The sequence below is a fragment of the Echinops telfairi genome, unplaced genomic scaffold (genome assembly GCF_000313985.2).
Source record: "Echinops telfairi isolate 266 unplaced genomic scaffold, ASM31398v2 ScPeMD7_3;HRSCAF=10, whole genome shotgun sequence".
Lineage (NCBI taxonomy): Eukaryota > Metazoa > Chordata > Mammalia > Afrosoricida > Tenrecidae > Echinops > Echinops telfairi.
In genome coordinates, this window is record NW_022103899.1 from 45517587 (window position 1) to 45537321 (window position 19735).

The 19735-nt window shown below is 44.5% G+C and overlaps 1 protein-coding gene and 1 pseudogene across 2 annotated transcripts in view; both read right to left on the reverse strand.

Moving 5' to 3' along the window:
* Positions 1-19735, reverse strand: part of NHEJ1 (non-homologous end joining factor 1) — a 110172-nt gene that overhangs the window by 27783 nt on the left and 62654 nt on the right. The gene's annotated exons all lie outside the window — the stretch shown is intronic.
* LOC115872304 lies at positions 7491-7590 on the reverse strand (annotated as a pseudogene).

The window sequence follows — 19735 nt, forward strand, 5'->3', positions numbered from 1 at the left end:
TGTGTGTATTATATAGGTTGTTAGGTATCATCACATTAGCTCCAGCCCACAGCAACCCTGCCTGATCCTGCACCACCCTCACAATCATTCCCAGGTTGGCGCCCATTATTGCAGCCAATGTGTGTATCCATCTGGGCTGGTGTCTTCCTCTTTTTTGCTGATCCTCTACGTCACCAAGTATGATGTCCTTGCCCAGGGACCGGTCCCTCTCCTGATAATATATCCAAAGCACATGGCATAAAATCCTGCCACCCTGACTTTTAAGGAGCATTTTGGTTGTACTTCCTTCAAGACACACCGCTTGCCTTCTGGTGGCCCATAGTACTTTTAATATTCTTCACCAGCACCACGGTGCAAACGCACCGTTCGTTATTCATTGCCCGGCTTTCACAGGCCTCTGAGGGGACTGAAAATAGCCGAGCACCTTAGTCTTCAAGGTGACCTCTGCACTTTAATGCTTTAAGTGGGTCTTGTAATTGGGCAAATTATATTTGCCCAGTGTCATTTTTCATTTGATTTCTTGACTGCTGCTTCCACAAATGTTGATGGTGGATCCAAATAAGAATTCCTTACAATTTCAATCTTTCTCTCTTATCTTAATGCTGTCTATTATTTCAGTTGCGGTTTCTGTTTTATGTTGAGATGTAATTGAGTTATTGAACTGCATCAGTAAGTGCTTCAAGTGTTCTTGGCTTTCAGCAAACAAAGTTGTGTCATCTGCATATCACAGATTGTTAATGAGTCTTCCTTCAGTCCTGCTGCTGCATTCTTCTTCCTACAGCCCAGCTTCTCAGTTGATCTGCTCAGCAGACAGACTGAATGAATGTGGTGAAAGGATGCAATCCTGGTGTACACTTCCTGATTTCAAACCAGGTCGTAACCCTTTGCTCTGTCCAAAGCCTGTCTCTTGGTCTATGAACAGGTTCTCCATGAATACAATGAAGTGTTCCGGAATTCCCATTCTTTAGACTGTATCCATAGTTTGTTATTATCTATACAGTCTAATGTTTTTTTCATAGTCAATAAAATACAAGTACACATCTTTCTGGTATTCGACTCTTTCAGCCAAGATCCATCTGACATCAGTATTGATATTCTTTGTGCCAAATCCTCTTCTGAACCTGGCTTCAGTTTCTAGCAGATCCTTGTTGGTGTACTGCTGTAACTGTTGTTGAGTTCTCTTCAGTAAAAATTACCTTGAATGATAGCATTCAAAAATTTCCACAAAGTTGGGTCACTTTTGGGATGGTACAAATATGGATCTCTTCCAGGCAACTGGACAGGTAGCTGCTCCCAGATTTTCAGCATAGATTAGTGAGTGCTTCCAGCACTACATCAGTTTGTTGGAACATTTCAGGTGGTATTCCATCAATTCCTGGAGGCCTGTTTTTCACTAATGCCTTCAGTGCAGCTTGGACTTTTTCCTTTGATACCACTGACTTTTGATCATATGCTACTTCTTGAAACAGTTGAATGTCAACCAACCAATTATTTTTGGTATGGTGACCCTGTTATTCCTTCCATCTATATTGAAGCTTCCTGCATCATTTAATATTTTGCCCATAGAATCTTCCAGTCTTACAACTCAAGGCATAAATGCTTTATTCAGTTCTTTCCAGCTGAGATAGGTTAGCATGTTCTTCCCTTTGGGTTTTCTAGCTCCAGGTCTTTGTACGTTTCATGAGAATGCTTTACTTTGTCTCCTCAAGTTTCCCTTTAAATTTTCTATATAGCTTTTTTACTTAATCATTCCTTCCATTGGCTTTAGCTCTCTATGTTCAAGAGCAAGTTTCAGAGTCTCTTGCGATTATCTACCATGGTCTTTTCTTTCCTTCCTTTGCTTTCTTCATGTGTGGCATTCTTAATGTCCTCCCACAATTGGTCTGGTCTTCAGTCATTAATGTTCAATACATCAAATCTGTTCTTGAGATGGTAGATGGTCTCTAAATTCAAGTGGGATATTTTCAAAGTTGTATTTTGGTTCGATGTGAAAGTGTTTTAATTTTCTTCAGCTTTAACCTGAACTTGCACATGAGTAATTTATGGTGTGTTCCATAGTTGGCCGCTGGCCTCGCTTTGGTTGATTATAGTGAGCTTCTCTCTTGCCTCTTCTCATAGATGTAGTCGGTTTTATCACTGTTTTCTACCTGGAGAAGTCCATGCGTACAATTGCTATTCATATTGTTGAAGAATTTGCAATGAAGTCGTTCGTCTAGTAAACTTCTATCATGAGATCTCCACCTTAATTTCTGTCCCTAATGATTGATCCTTCTTCTTTGCTTCCAGCTCTTACATTCCAATTGCCAATAAATATCAGTGCATCTGATTGCATGTTCGATCAATTTCAGATTGAGGAAGTTGGTAGAATTCTTCAACTTCTTTATTGCTGGCTTTAGTGAATGGGGATAGATTTGAATGTTAGTCGTATTAACTGGTCTTCCTTGTTGGCATATAGAGATTATCCTATTGCAGACAGCATTGTACTTCAAGATGGATCTTGAAATGTTTGTTTGGATAATAAATGTGACAGCCTTCCTCTTGAATCTGTCCATCCTTGCCTAGTATAAACCTTATGATTGTCTGATTCAAAATGGAAATATCAGTCCATTTCAGCTCACTAATGTCTAGGGTATTGGTCTTTATGGGTTCCCTTTCATTTTTGATGACTTCCAATTTTGTAGACCCATATTTCATACATTCCAATTATTAATGGATCTTTGCAGCTGCTTCCTCTCATCTGGAGTTATGCCCCATCAGCAAAGGAAGGTCCCCCAAAGTTTTACTCCATCAACTTCATTATGAACAGCTCCACTTTGAGGAAGCAGACTCCACCTTGAGGAAGCAGCTCTCTCCCCAGTTGTATTGAGTGTTTTCCAACCTGAGGGGCTCGTTTTCAGACACTGTATCAGACAGTGCTTGCTCTGATGCTATTTATAAGGTTTTCAGCTGCTACATTTGCAGACAGAAATTGACCACCTCTTTCTTCTTTCTAGTCTGTTCTTAGTATATCTATGTATGAGCACGTGTGTATATGTATATATATATATATATTTCATAATAACATCTGTAAAAACAATAAGTGGGACTAATGTGTCTAGATCGAGGTTAGAGAGGTATAGCAGATGAGATCAGATACTTATGAGGCTCAGATAATAGAGACGCTTATAAACCTTGTAAAGATCTTATAGATCCTTGTAAAGGCTGTTTTCACTCGAGTGATATGGAAATCTGCTGCAGGTTTTTTAAAAGGTGGCATGATCTTCTATTTTGAAAGGATCACATTAGCTATTAGGTGGAGAAGAAGCTGTAAGAGACCAAGGGTAGAAGCACAGAGACCAGTCAGGAGGCAACCACAGTTATGGAAGGCACACGGGAATGGAGCAGCGAGATCCCCAGGGAATGCCGAAGGTGACCTTTGGGAAAGGAACAAATGACGGTGACGGTTCTGCCCAGGACAGAAAAGCAGAGGTGGATTCAGGATTACAGTGAAAGAAGAACCCACAGAATCTCCTGGTGAACTCCGGAGCGGCTGAGAGAGATCTAGAGTCCAATATGAATATGGCTCCCAGGTCTTTAGCCTGAGCGAATAGAAGGATCAAATGAGACGAAGAAGATTTTGGGAGGCGCATGCTTGGTATGTTTGTGGGGATGGGTGGGAGTAGAAGGAAAAGTTCAAGAATTCAATTTGAATATGTTGAGTTGGACGTGTCTATTAGACTTACAGGTGAAAATGTTAAACAAGCCGATCGATACTGAGTCTGGAGTTTGGGAGAAAGATGTGGTCTGGAGAGAAAGAGAGACATATGGTGTTGACAGTCATGCAATCACCATCTGAGTCAAGGCAATCAATCGCCAAGTCAATGCAGCTGGGTCAATGCAGTCACTAACTGAGTGAAGGTAGGCAATGGATAAAAGAAAGCCAAGGACTGGGCCCAGGATGTAATGCAGAAGAGAAGGAACCAGGAAAGGCAACTGTGAGGAAGCAACTAATGAAGCAGGAAATTATGCCAGAAAAGTACATAGAGCCCTGGAAGACAATGAAGAAAGTGATGACCTACAGTGTCACACGTTCCTTGTAGATTAAGTAAGAGGTGAATTGAGAACGACTGAATTTTGCAATGAAAAAACATATAATAACCTTTTCCAGAGCAAGTTCAAAAAAGTAGAGTGATGAAAGCCAAAGCCTTCCTGGGATGGCTTGAAAATAGAACTACTAATGAGTTGCCATCAAGTTCACTCCAAGTCCTGTAACCCTATTTGCACATCACCGGAGGATGCTCTCCACTGGGATGCCAACGGCTGGTTTTTCAGAAGTGGGCGGCCATCAGGCCTTTCTTTCAAGGACCCTTTGGGTGTAAGTGGACCACCACCCTTTTGGTTAGCAGCTACGTTTTAACCCTTTGCGCCACCCAGGCATGCTTAAGAGAAAACTGGAAAAGAAGAACTTAATACAGTGAAATAAACAACCTTTGTTAAGTTTTATTGTTGTTGTTGCAGAGGGGAACAAAGAAACAGCTGGTGGATAAAGAGAGGTGTCAAGAGTAGATTTTTAAGGTGGAAAATAACAGTACATTAGTATAATATAACTCTAGGAAGCAAAATGTTTAGAGATAACTACTTGAGCAGTTTCCTTATTGGGTAAAGTGGAATTCAATGCACAACTGGAGGGATTATCTTCAAAGATGGGCATAGCTAAGAGAGCTCTGCAAGCAGGTAGAAAAGCAGTGTCTGAGAGTACAAATGCTAGCAGTAAACAGAAGCAGTAGCGAAGTCTGGAAAAGTCCATTTCTGATGGATTCTTTTTCTCCACTCCAACCCCACCCCAGGAAAGCTGAAAATAATATCATCACTCAGGAAGTGATGGAGGTTTCAGGAATGGTAACAAGGCCTGAAATCCACATCTAGAATCATGAGAATGAATGGATTAGGAGAATACAATATTGTCTAGCATCATCAAGGGCACATTTGAAGCTCACAGTCAAGAACGTAAGTTGAACCTAGCCATTGTTAAATGTTCTCCTTATATTTGGCTGCATATGTGCAGGTAGAGGGTGAGTAGAAAGTTGGGTTTAATTGTACATGACTCAAGAGGGACCAGAGAGTTATGAGTGGCATGGAATTATGACCAGAGAATTATGAGCAATGTTCTACATCCTATTTTGGTGCATAGTCTTAAAAGCTCAGGGACAGCTATCTAAGGTGCAACTACTGTCTCTCCTCATCTGGAGGAAAGAAGAATGATGAAAATTGAAAGACAAATGGAAATTAGTTCAATGGATGAATGAACCATGCAAATATTAGTATCCACAACCCTTGGGCCAGAAGAACTAGATGATGCCTGACTACCACTACCAATTGCTCTGAAAAGGATCTCATTGGAAGGTGCTCGATAGAATGGAGGGGGGAAATGTGGAATAGAACTCAAAATCATAAAAGAGACCAGGCGTAATGGCTGGATAGAGGGAGACTGTGGAACCTCCAGGACTGTGGCCAGTAGCCACCCTGGAAGTCTAGAACTAAACTCACACCAGCATTAGAAAATCAAAGATTTACGATCAAAGGACAAAGCAGATAGCATCAGGAAAAAGGAGAAATGGAACAGGAAACAATGGGAGGAAGTAGGATAAGTGATGTCACATTTAGGGAATTGAAATAGGTGCCCTGAAACAAGATGTGCATGGATTGTTAAGTGTCAAACTGGTGATCTGATCTGTGAGCCATTACCTAATTTACAATAAAAAAGGTTTTTTTAAAAAAAGATTTATTTTAAAAAGTATGTAGGAGAGGGATTATATTGACCATAGAAGCTGAGGAAGGAACAGAGGGAGGACAAACAAGAAGTCAGGACAATGGAGAGGAAGATCAGATCAGTGGATTGATGCGATTAGAATTAAAGAAGGAATACTGAGTCTCAGCAGAGAAAGAAAGATAGAAAGATGGCAAGATAGAAAGATGCCAACTCATAGCAACCTTATAGGACAGGGTAGAACTGCCTCCTATGAGTTTCCAAGACTATAGCTGTTGCTGGGAGTAGAAAGTCCTGTCTTTCTCCCTCAGAGCAGCTGGTGCTTTTGAACTGCAGACCTTGCAGATCACACCCCGGCATGTAACCACTACAGCACCAGGCTCCTAGCAAGAGGAGACAGTGGTATAGAAAACTGAGGCTATGAGGGGGTTTCAATGATCGGTAATAGCAAGGTCCAGAGATGAGAACGGGGTTTTCACAGATCTAGGAACCAAGGAAACCTTCAGGCAGGATGAAACCTGTATGACATCACTGCAGCTAGATCTCAGGGTCAATTGGGAAAACGTCTTCTTCATTAAATGATTAGAAATCAGGGTGATCTAAGAAGGCCAGAGTAACTGTAAAGAAGCAATAAAATACGGCCCAGAATCTATAGAACTTGATGTGGGGTTTACATCCTAAAAGAGAAATAGAAGACAGATTCCCAAAAAGACTGAGAATCTCACAAAGCCAGAGAGGGTTGAGGAAATGAACCTGGAAAACTAGCCCAATAAACTGAATCAATAAAGCTAAGAAATGACAGCTCTATATGGATGAGTGGACAAAGAATCAGTGTTGAGGAACCGCCAATGTTTCTTCTATTATGGGCTTTTTAAAAAGGGAAACAAAACATCATATTGACAAATTTAAGTAAGGGCAAAATAAATTTTACACACTTACAAATAAGTAAAATGTGCACCTGACCCAAGCCATGGTATTTTCAATTGCCTTATATGCGTGTGGAAGGTGGACACTGAATAAGGAACCCTGAAGAAGAACCGATGTATGTGAATGGTGGTGCTGGTGAGGAATATTGAAGGTCTCGTCGACTGCTAAGAGGACAAACGGACCTGTCTGGGAGATGCAGCCAGAGGGCTCCTTAGAGGCGAGGATGGCAAAGCTTCGTCGCACATCCTTTGGACACATCGTCAGGAGGCGCCTTCCCGGGAGAAGGGCATGGTGCTTGGTAAAGTGGAGGGGCAGCGAAAGAGGAAGACCCTCCACGAGGTGGGTTGACACAGTGGCTGCCACAACGGACTCAGGCACAGATGCGATTGTGAGGATCGTTCAGGACCAGGCAATGTTTTGTTCTGTTGTGCAGAGGGCCGCTATGGGTTGGAACCGACTCAACAGCACCTAACAACAACAACAACAACAACAAGAAAAGTCTCGCTCGGCCCTCCACCTGCTCCTAAGACATGACCACTGCCAATCATTCGGTGTGCATCCTTTCAGACTTTCCCCTATCACGATACACACATACATACACAGGGTTAGTTTTATTCTCCCCCAAATGGAATTGCTTTATATGTATTCTTATCCTTCTTGCTTTTTCCACTTAATAATATAGCATAGCCATATTGCCAAGGTCTATATGCCTCCATTATTATTATTGATATGGATCATTTGAAATGGATTGTGGTAGCAATTGCACAATACTGCTTGATGAGATTTAACTATGGAATGATGCATGTATTAACCGCCCCCCCATATGGAACACTTTACAAATGTGTGTGCCATCCTTGTGCAGGGGCCATGCTCACCTCTATATGGCTCCAATTTTAATATATGTGCTGCTGAAGCAAGCATATTCATTGCTTTAAGGGTGTCACTATTTTTGATGTTAGATGCCATCAAGTTGGTTCCTACGTCTAGTGACCTTATGCGCAACAGAACAAACCACGGCCTGGTCTCACACCACTCTCACAATTGCTAAGTTTTTTATTATTTGGGCCCATTGTTGCCGTCACTGCGCCAATTCATCCCATCGAGGGTCTTCCTCTTGTTCGCTGCCCCTCCACTTTGCCAAGCATGATGTCCTTTTCCAGGACGGTCTCTCCTATAACATGTCCAAGGTAGGTGAGCCGAGGTCACTTCCAAGGAGCAGTCTGGCTGTACTTTTTCCAAAGAAGATTTGTTTGTTCTTCTGGTAGTTCATGGTCATTTTAATATTTGTCACCAGCACTACAATTCAAATATATCTACTGTACATTGTATAAGTAAACCATAATTTTTCCCATAAGATGCTCATTTAAAGGGTTTCCAATTTTTCCCAATTATAAGCAATGTTGCTTTGAACATCCTTGTATAACTGTATTCCTATGCTGATAATTCTATAGATTACATTCCTACCTGCTAGACTACAGGATATATCTGATACTGTGAAAAAATGTTCTCCAAAAGTATTGTGCCTATTTATCTTCCTACCCAAATATTCTTGCCAAAGCTATGAGAATTTTTAAACTTTTTTTATTGTGACTTAGGCAAAAGTTTACAGAGAAAATTGGTTTTCCATTCAACAATATACATGCAATCCCCACGATGCAACATCACTCATCACATGTTTCCCCTGGTGATTATTTCCATTTGTCCTTTCCTAACCCTTCCCGTCTCCAGAGCTTTATCCCTGGGCAAAGGCTGCACGTTTGATCTTGTACGGCTGACTGTCCTAAGGAGTGTGTGCCCCCCAGGTGGTATTGCTTGCTTTACAGGCCTAGCCATCATTTGGCTGAAAGTTGAGCGATGGAGGGAGTTCAGTTTCAGGCTTGAAAGGTAACTAAGGGTCATAGCCCCAGGGATGCTACCAGTCTCTAGCCAACCAGTAAGCCTGGTCTTTTTTTTAAATTTTAGGTTTGTTCCAGATTTTTCTCCCACTCTACCCACCACCCCTTGTGATCCCTTTCAGAGCCATCAGCAGGGATAGCTGGGCACCACCTAGTTCTTCTGGTATCAAGGTCAGGAATCCGAGGTGTGCACGGTTCATTAATCCCTAGAACTAACAGTTCCCACGCAGCTTTGATTTTCTTCCTTCTTCCTCACTCCAAATGGGGAACACTATGAGAATTTTCATTTTTGCCAAAACATAGAAAAACAGGATCTCACTCAATTTGATCTCTTTTTTCATTTTATTTATTTTGGTATAGGGAAATATGTGAGTTTCTCAAGACTCATGAAAACTTTCCTCAAATTTATTTATATGCATAAAAATTGAACCAAGAGTATACTACTTTATGAAAAAGATTGATTGCTAAATGAAAAGTCACCTGAGAATAAATTAACTACACACGTGACTAATACTTTTCAGTGCTGACTTGTGCCAGGTACTATGAAAAGTACTTTAGCATATTATCACAAGAGAGAGAACTTTATCTCACAATGCTATCCTGTAGAAAGCCTTACTATACTCATGTACACAAGAAGAAACTGAAGCAGGTGGGCTAGGTGACTGTCTCAAATTTACACAGCTCATCACTGAGTAGAGCGATATTTTGAACCCAGACTACCTACCTGACTCTGGAGTCTCTAGTTAGAGAAGTTAAGCCAAGTCACAACACTACTAAGTGGTACAGTCAGGACTCAGACCTAGTTCTGCCTGACTCCAGAGCACACACATGCAATGTGCTTATTTGTTTAGTAGAATCTCTATTATCCATGACTAACATAATGATAGCATTGCATGGAGTTTACCCATACCTAAACTTCTGTTTTTCTATCGAGTTGTGGTTCTGTTTTGTCTAAAGTTAAATGTAAACATATGGATTGCCTGGGTTGAACCCAAAGGGAAATCCACTACCATGCAGGACTTCAGAAGCCTCTTGGCTTGTGAGGATGGAGGTCTGCAGTGGAGGTCCCATGACCAGATGCAGACTGGCTTCAAGAAAAGGAGATTTCATCCACAACTAGGCCAAAACAGCTAAAGAAGACAGAGTTCCTTAGTGGTTGGCTACAATACTGACAACTGTGAAAACCTAACCAGAGATTTCCAGAACGGACAGAACTTTGGTAGCTGCTGAAGTAACATCAACTGGAGACACGAAGACTTTCATGCTGCTCTCTGCACCTAGGGTGTTCCTTAACAGGGGGTACAAGATCTATGCAGAAAACTCCCGGGCAAATAAGCAGTTCCCTAAAGAATCAAAAATGGAACAAAAGAACAAGCAGGAACCATAACTCAGGTCTCAAGAATAAGATGCCTAAACAAGTAAATGAACAGAGGGAAGGAAAACAATTTTAACAATGCTAGAGAAGGTTGTAGATAAAGGGAACTATAACACAACGAGATTCAAAACTAGATAATGAGACCTGGAAACTTCTTAGTAATCTTCCTAAAGCACCCCTCTTCCCCATGTACCCCACCCCCCCACCCCCCAAAAAAACCACTAGAAAATTAGGAGAACCTTGAAAATGTTCTCAAGGGAGAAAATGATGCTAACAGAAACCCAGATGTGGTGAATCTAAAATGAATGGAATTTTGGATTCATTCCTACTGTCAGCCTCTCTTAGAATTGAGGCAAAGGCAATTGCAGACTTGGGAAGAAAGGCTGAACTTGACCAAATTAAAATGGCCTAAAGCCATGAAGAGACCATGGGTAAAACAGAAACACACATCAGCTGGGACAGAGGACAGACACTTGGAATCATCACAGGCACTGAAGGAAATGAAGAAGACCAGCCAAGAGCAACATGGTTCTAGAGTGTGCTGGTCCATTGCTTGATTGAGATGGGGAGATTCTGGTTAGTCACATTTGCTAGTTTAATATTTACCATTTACTTCTTAAACAGATTACCCATTTTTGAAGAGTTAGAAAAATAAAAATAATACCAAAATATAAGATACCTCGTAATCTTCCAATAACATGAGGTGTTCAACAAAAATCCCAATCACCACAATGGTCTACGGTTTGTGTAGAATCTGGTCTCACTTACCGACGTGCCAAAGCTCTAGTGAAAAAAAAAACACCCCAAACCTACAAAGATGGAGACGGCACAAAATAAGGAGATGACAATGGCCAGGCAGGAAAGAGACTTTTCATGTGAAGGCTCAGCTGAGTAAAAGCGTGGTGAGCTGTAATAGCAGCAGGTACAGGGGAAAATACCACATTCACTCTGACACCTCCCTGGACTCGGCTCTGTGAAAGCCAAGGGCCTTGTCTGGGTCTGCTCTGGCACTCATTCTAAAGCAGTGCCAGGCACAGGGGAGCACGCAAAACTATGTACAGGAGTTGGCGCTCTTCTGTCGATTATACCCTTTCCCTGTTCTCTCTCAAAACAAACAAACAAACAAACAAACAAGGCAAAACTTGGAAGAATGGATGCTGTTTACCTAGTACAAGGGAGCTTCAAACAGTTTGAGGAAAATTGAAATTGAAATATAATGGAATATTCCCATAAACTGTTTCTTCACACATACTTTCCCCCTTTTCTTACTTAGGGACATTCTCATCCTTCAAAGCCCAGCTCAATATTTTTCTTTCTCACAATCTTGCCTGATCTCCTCCTACTGCCTTGCTTCCTCAGAAAGGCAGAACTAAATCTTCTTTTCTCCCAAAGCATGTTTTAAAAAATGACCACCCCCAAACAAAAGCAGGTTGCCACTGGGTCTGTTCCAGCTCCAGGGGATCTCGTAGAACGTGCTCCTCGGTGTTTTCAATGGACGGTTTCTCAGAAGGAGATCCGGTCCTTTCTTCAGAGGCTTGAGACACCCAGTACCAGACCGACTTGTGCGCTCATTTTCTTCTGAATTGCCTTGCAGTCCGAGTTTACAAGTCTGACTAACTCTTTTTTGAGGGCAAAATTCAGGTTTCAGTCATCCTTGAATTCCCATCCTCCATTATAATGCCTTGTAAATGGTAAATACTTAAAATGTCTGCTAAGTTCAATAACATAACATTTTACTCTTGGTATCTGTGTCAGGCCGGATTGACTAGAGAAAGAAATCCAGTGACACTCGTATGTGTAAGCAAGAGCTTTGCATCCAGAAGTAAGTGCACATCAAGAAAACATCCCAGCCCAGTCCAACTCAAGTGCATAAGTCCAATACTAGTCCATAGGGCCCTCTTCAGACCCCGCAGCCACACGCAACGATGCAGAAGGAGGAAGATCGCATGCGCGGTGGAAACATGGCCAGGCTCTGGCAGCTCTCAGGGTGGTGAGCCAGCAGGAAGGAAAAAGCAGAGCGAAGGGGAGGCTCCCAGGGCCCTCCTTATGAGGAGGCCACTCCCACAACGAGGTACCCTCCTCAGGCTATGTCCTGACTGACAGGATGAATACCAACTCCACACTTTCATACATCTCCAAGTGGACCTGAAGTTACGTAACCACCACAGTAGCTAATAAGATGCCAAAGGAGCCGATGATGCAGTGGGTCCTAAGTTAGGCTGTTAACCTCAAAGTCAGCAGTTTGAAACCACTGCCTGCACTGCAGGAGAAAGACGAGGCTTCCTACTATGTAAAGATGTATAGTCTAGGGCACCCATGGGGCAGTTCTACTCTGCCCTGTGGGGTCACTCAATAGCAGTGAATATGGCTTTGAGGCCTTAAGACACGAGCATGTAACAAATCCGCCCCACTGCCATGAGTCGATTCTGACTCATGGTGACCCTCACAGCGCATAAGAGGGTGTCCCATGGGTTCCCAAGGCTGTAAGTCTTCACAGACGCAAACGGCCCCATCTTTCTCCATGGGGCAGCTGGTAGGTTTGAAATGCTAGCCTTCTGGTTAGCAGCTGATGGTTTCACCACTGTGCCACGATGTGTCGCAGCATACATATTATAGGTGCTGTAGAAATGTTTTGGGAGCCCTAGTGGCGTAGTGGTTACCCATCAGGCTGCTAACCACAAGGCCAGCAGTTCAAAAGCACCACCTGCTCCGAGGGAGAAAGACAAGGCTTTCTCCTCCCATAAAGAGTTACAGTTCTACACTGCCCTGTAGGGTCACCCTGAGTCAGAATTGACTCGATGGCAGTGAATATATAAATGTGTATTATCTGAATGAACTGAAAGAGAGATCATTCTGACAAAGTGAAATTGTTTCGAAGTTCAGGACTAGGGAACATCATGCCTTGAAGACAGAAAAGTGATCTCTTTCTCTTGGTTCTAAGAAAAACTCGCCTGGTTCCTCTGTCCCAGTTTCTGCCCCATGCACCAAAATGGAGAAGATAAGTTTGAGGGAGTCCCAGGAGGAGCAACATAGCGAATGGGAGGTGAGGGAGGAGGGAAAAAAGGAGAGATTAGAGGCTCCAACAGGCAGATGGCCTAAGTGCCATCTGAGACCAGAGCTGATAACCTTCTGCCAACACTGGGAGAGAGTAAACACCCAGGAAGGGAGGGATTGTTTAGCCTGGTCCAATGAGCTAAACGCAGGCGACAGGATGAAACAAGGGGCAGAAGATCAAAGCCTGGTGACAGGAAAGCCAATCAAGTGAGACACTGCTCTCCTTGGACTCAAGGGGAAAAATGCCGTATACATTTTCAAAGCTATCAACAAGTATGCAGACATAAAGGACGTCTACAAACAGATGACGCATTGAAGCTCGAAGAAATGAAACTGAACATAAGGAGTCTATGCTTGGAGCAGGACGGTTCCAGTCTGTTTTTTTAAAAACAAACAAACAAACAAAACAAAAACAAAACACCATGCCCAGTGTTCTTGAAGCAATGTTCAAAAAATCCAGGGGTTCTGACTGAATCTCTAAACTGGCACTTTCAAGAGAAGGTGAGAGAAGACACGGCAGAAGGAAACAGAATCAGCAAAGCAGTCGAACTGGAATCCGATGGTTTGGTAAAATGCACGAAACCCACCTACCTCTGTTTTCAATTGCTCTGCACCATTCTGCTGGAACAAAGATGCCACTCAGAGTGGAATTTTCTGAAAATATATTCATTTCTTCCTACCGCCCATTCCCCTCCAAGTCTACCTGCCTGCCTCTCAGTAAGTGTCAATGGGCTTCAAAGGTGCCTGCAACATTACTAAGTGCTGTGAGTGGGACAGATATAGGAGAGATAGTTTCTTGCTTCAGAGAATTTGTCATCTACACAAAGAGGCAAAATATAAGCATGTGAAAACAGCAATAAAAAATGCAAAGAAGCATAGGGCATATGCAAGCAGAAACAGGATAAACGATGGGTGTGGCTGCAGAAGGCCTGCACGAAAGGACGGGAAAGGGACTACTGGACTGATCATTTAGAGCAGACTTCCTGGCCAAGTGGAGAGGAAAAATAGAAATGAGTTGGTTGAACTCAATGTACTGGGTTATAGGTTACAGAGCTAGAAGGAACCTGAGCGTATATTCTATCCAAATTGCTTATTTGACAGGTAACTAGACAGACGGGGTGGGGGGGGGGCTTAAATACTAAGTCCAAGTAGCAAAACAAATCAAGGAGAAGAACTGGTACACAAATAAGTGTTCTGACCTCAAAGGCAGGGCAAATGACAGGAACAGGTGCAGAGAAGCAAGGATTAGCAATGCCTGGAAAAAGGTAAGCAGACTGACGTGGCTGGGACAGAGCGACTGTTTCATAGTGCATTAAGTGGCTGGCCTGGTGGGGTTGTCAGGCAAGTGCTGGAGTGCTAGCCACAAGGGGCTCGGTTCAAACTCTACCAGATAAAGATGAAGCTGTCTGCTCCCATAAAGACTGACAGCCTCGAAAACCCTCTGCAGAGTTCATCTGAGGCAGAATCAACTTGATGGCAGTAGATCTAAGTTGGTTTCTGTTTTTAAATCTACTCCCCCATAATCTGATGGCTGTACAGAAACTCCACCCTTCCCCCTCTTTAAGAACACCCTCCCTGCCTTATATTAGGGAGAGGGGCCCTGTGGGGCTTCTGCATTTGCAAGCCACATCCCTGCTCTGGGACTTAACATCCTTCCAGGGACCACCGCTCTCACTCCCAGATGCCTCCTGCTTCTAAGGTCCCTACAAGTTCCAAGAGAGGCATAGGGCAAAACTAACCAAGAAGCTACTCCAATATGAACTTCTGGTTCTGCTCGCAACCCCACCCTCCTCCTTTGCCCCGACCAACACTGAGGAAACCAGATGTACAAATGGTTAACAGAGGGGGTAAAAAAATCCCACCCAGACCACTTGAAACGCGGCTAGTCTGGCTGGGCTTCGAGTGTGCTCAGCGCCTGCTCCATGCCTGCTATTTATAGCCTCTGGGTGCCCAGCCCAGCTTCCAGGTCACTAATTGTGGCCCAGCCCCGAGGCAACCCCCACGCCACCTGCCCCGCCCTGCAACACAAGGAACAGAAGCAAACCCAGCTCTGCATAGCCCGGGAAAAGCAGTCAGGGGGCAGATCTGAATCCAAGACCCTGTATCAAATGTCTTGGGGAAGGTATCAAAAGTAATTGTCCAGAAGGATCTGTCCTTGTGCGCACATCCCAGAAAACAGAGCTGTCACCTCCCTCTACAGAAGACACCCTCTCTTTACTTCTCGAAGTTCACTCCCAGGTTCAGGCACACCCAGTCAGAGAGGCTTGGTTCATCAAGGGCACCAGTTAAAAAGCCAATAAAGAACACACCTCTTTAGGCAGAGGTCTAAATATCCACGGATCATATGCTTGCCGCCTCTCTGTGTCTACTTGTTAGAGCATCTACTATTGATTTGTGTACAGTCAGTTCACTACAAGGAAAACCCCTGGGGAGAAGGCATGCTCAGAATTACAACTTCCAAAACGTCTTTTCTAGCACCCACTAAATACATTTTAAATCCTCTGCCATCTTCATTTTAGACAGAGACCTGAATGTAATAGTTTTGAGAGGACATAAAAAAACATCTGACCCAAAGATGCTAGCTAGTATTTGGGTATTGTTCTATAATACCAGTTTCTCCCTAGGAATGGGGTGGGGTGGGGGGTGTATGTGTGGTGTAGGGTATGGTGTGGTGGTGGTGGAAGGGTATCTGAGACTTTGTGAAGCCATCCTGAATGGAGAAAGTGTTGTAAAGGCATAAGGGTTAATACCATGATTCCTTGGCAAAAAGATCAGAGAGGCTTTCTCTGTAAGTTCTATGCCATCCCACACTGAGACAACCAACAAGCCACATAATCCATTATCAGTTCTATAGCTGAGCTTTCCCCATCCCAATTAAACTCGCTCAATGTCAGTGACGACCACGTTAAGAACAAAAGACTGGGAATAAGAGGTAAAGAGTTAAGAAGCTTAGAATAAGAAGAAGTCCTATCCTTTCCCAGGGCCTCCCTGCCCAAACTCAGGTGCCCATTTCTCTCAGCCCAGCCCATGAGCTCCTTATCCTGGGCATCTTGGACCGATGCTGCCCAAGATTATACATCCCGCCTTCAGGACTTCCCCTTCTTACTTGGGGTTCATCTGGGCCCTTGGATAATAGGCCAGAGATTCTGGTTATTGGTGCCTGAACCAGAATGCTGCTGTGCTAGCCCATCATCACCCACAAATACCAAATCCCAGCTCCAAATGGCCCCAAATCTTTCCTCCCAAGACCACAGAGAAGAAAAAAAAAGTTTCCAAATTAAAAAACTAAAACTGGCAACAAAGGTGCCCCATGGCAATAACCTTTAAAACTGGCCATTAAAGTTTATAAGTCAGACGGGCACCAGCGTGAGCGATCAGGAAGAGAAAAACAGCCCCCTCCCTTGGGGATCCGGAGCCACAGCCTCCCCCTAAAGCCACAGAGCTGATGTCACAAGAAGCGCATGCTGCCGTCAAGGGCTCTCTGTGTCCCAGCTACAACCACTCACCGTGTACGCAGCCTCTGTGTGCTGGAGGCGCGGGTGTCTGGCTGAAAATAAAGAAAAGGGGAGGGACTCACTCGGGTTGGGGGTACATGCCAGGCAGGGAAAGTGGGGAAAGAGCAGAAGAACAATGCCTCTCCCCCTGGCCTGGAAGGCAGCCTGGAACGCACAGGCCTGTCCGAATGCTCAGGGCACAAGTTCTTGAAGGTTTCCCTCCCAACACACGTGAGACACACCTCTCATTTTCACCTGGACTGGGTTCACGCTGGAGTGATTCTCAGCTATCTAGGGCAGATGGGGCACCTATCGGAATCTTCTTGGCAAGAATAAACACAGTTGTCAAAGGCCTCCAAATGACTCTGCCCGCTTTCTTCTCTGATGGGGCCTGTGCCCCCTATGAAGAATCCTCTGTAGCCTGCCTCTCCCTTCTCCCTTCCTTCCTTCCACCTATTCAGCCAATACTTTTTGATAGTTATACATGCCAGACATTGTCCTAGGGGCCCTCGGAATACAGCAATGTGCAAACAGACAAAAGTCCCGCCCTCATTGAGGGCCCATGCCTCCACAAGGCAGGGAAAAAAACAACCACATCCCAAAGTGCAACCTGTGGGGGTACAGCAACGACAAGTACTAACGTGAAAAAACAAGCAGGCAAAAGGGATAGGAAGTGCTGGGGCGCGGGGGCTAAAATTTTAGATAGAGCAGCCAAGTGGAGGTAGCAGAGTGCAGAGAGGAACAAGTCCTGTCAGTCTCTGGGGAAGGAGCACCCTTTGCAGAGGGATCCCCAAGAGTGAGGGTGCTCAGTGTGGCTCCCATGTGCCGGGCTCAAGGAGCAGGGAGGCGACCACTGTGCTCACAGAACTCTCCCAGGACGTCCAAGTCCTCCGACTCTGAGCAGTCTGACTAAATCTTCCAGCCATGATGCGCTCACAAGCAGAAAGAACTCCTCAAAAGGGAACATGGGTAGGCAAGATAAACGTAAGATTAAAATCCTTATCTTTATGGATATTTATAAACTGTTCAAAGTTCTATGACATCAAATCCTCAAAGCCTCATAAGGAAAAAAGGTCATACCCCTTAACTACAGGCCAAACGACAACAAAAAACCCAAACTCCCTGCCATCAAATCGATGCAGGACTCACTGCAACCATCTGTCCCCTACGGGTTTCCGAGACTGTAACTCTCTATGGGAGTAGAAAGCCCCGTCTTTCTCCCACGGAGCAGCTGGTGGTTTCGAACAGCTGACCCTGTTCAGCCAGATGTATAACCACTATGCCCACCAGGGCTCCAAAAGGCGAAACAATGACCTTGCTCCAGAAGACTTGCTCAAGCTGGGAACTGGACTAGAATTTGTTCTCAACGCCTCGATCATTCTTAAAGCCACAGACTATTAAAAGCTATATGAGGCCTTAAGAAATTACCTTATCCATTCCCCTTATCTGACTCAAGAAGCAGCTGCCAAATGAGATCTCAGGTTTCTTGGGGAAGGGTTCACACTCCTTAGAAAGCAAGTGGAGGAGAGAGATGACGCAGAGTTTAAAGGCAGGGCCCTTTCTCTCCGATCCTACCTTCCAAATGCTCTCCCGGAAGGGAGAGCTACGGCAATAAGATTGAGACTGTCGCTGCTAGCTGCCATCCAGTCAGCTCTGGCTCAAAGGGACACATTAGTTTTTCAGAAGATGCGTGATCTCAGTCCCCTGAGCCCTAGAAACAGTCTAGCTGCCTCCACGTGCTTTACCTAGCTGCCTGCAGGCCCGGCTGTCCTTCGGACAGAATGTGGCCAAGTCAGTGGGCTGCGGGTTCTGAACCGAGAGCTGAGTGCGCAGTGTGAGCACAGACACACACAGTCGGTGGAAGGAAAGGAAAGGAACGCACACACAACACAACACACCGGGGCAGCTGCAGAAAACAACTGCTTGTTAAGTTAAAATTAAACTCTGCACAAATATTGACCTTTGGAGGGGACAGAAACCGGTCCCATATTTACCAGCTTTATAAATGGGACTGACCACAGCTGCCCCATGCGCTTGGCCAGCACGATGGCAGGGTGGGGAGAGGCCACATTTGGGGGGTGGGGTGATGAATGAGAGGGGCGGGAGAGATTTTACACGCACTCTTAAATGTAGTTACTACTGGTAGGTCAAAGTTCCCTCTGGCCTTAAAAGAGGAATTTCTAGGAAAGCAAATAAGGCAGTCTCTGGAAGTGCGGGGTCAGAGATGTAGGGATCAAGAGGCAGAAGGACGTGTCAGAAAGGGAAAAAAATAGGGAACGGCAGTGAGACCGAGAACAGAGATTGAACTCACTGAGTGGGGAGAGCAGTGGGAGCTTATCCTTTTGAACCCTGGCCCTTGGCTCAAACCAAGAGTCATAAGGTAGACCAGGTGACTAGTTTCAGGAAGCCAATGGAACAATGTAAAATGACCTGGGACAAGTCTTGGCTCTGTGACTTACTTGCTAAGAAACACTGGGAAACACAGGGACCCTAAGTTTCTTCGTCTATGAATTAAGAATAAAAATACAAATATTTGGTCCCAGTTCACAGAGACCAGAACCAAAAGACAGTGTAAGTGGCAGAGCTTTCCGACCACAATCACCACATAAATATAAAGTATCATTAATAAACCTACCCCAGTAAATGGTGTGCCTTTATATGCCAAACTGGTCAACACGCCATGCGTGCTCTCCCCCAAATCAAGATCAAGGTGGGGCTGAAAGGGAGAACTTGAGTCTCCCCAGAGCCTGCTGATACGCAAGGTCCTGAAAGGTACACATCTAAACCCTTCCCTTGCTACGATATAACAGGGAAGCCAGTCAGCCAAAAAAGGTCCTGGAAGCCCTACTCAAGACTACTAAAAGGCCCATTCCATTTCAAAACAGCTGATCTCGGCAACCTAAGGTTTTCAAGAACAAACACCATGGAGGCTGGACAACTTAGCTCTACGCAAACCCCTGATGCCTTCTCTCTTTTTCACCCGCCACCCCCTCCCTTTACATTCATGGCAGTTCTCTGGTGGCACCGAGTGAAGGGTGGGACTGCTTAACCGCAAGCTTGGAGGTTCAAATCCCCCTGCTGCTCCTTGGGACAAAGATGAGGCTACCTATTCTGGTAGAAGATGTAGTTTCAGAAACCCTGTGGAACCATTCTACTCCACCCTGAAGGGCTGCTATGAATCAGAATCCACTGCAGGGCGGTGGGGGGTTAGACGTCTGACTCCCGCTCCACACTGCAGGGCATA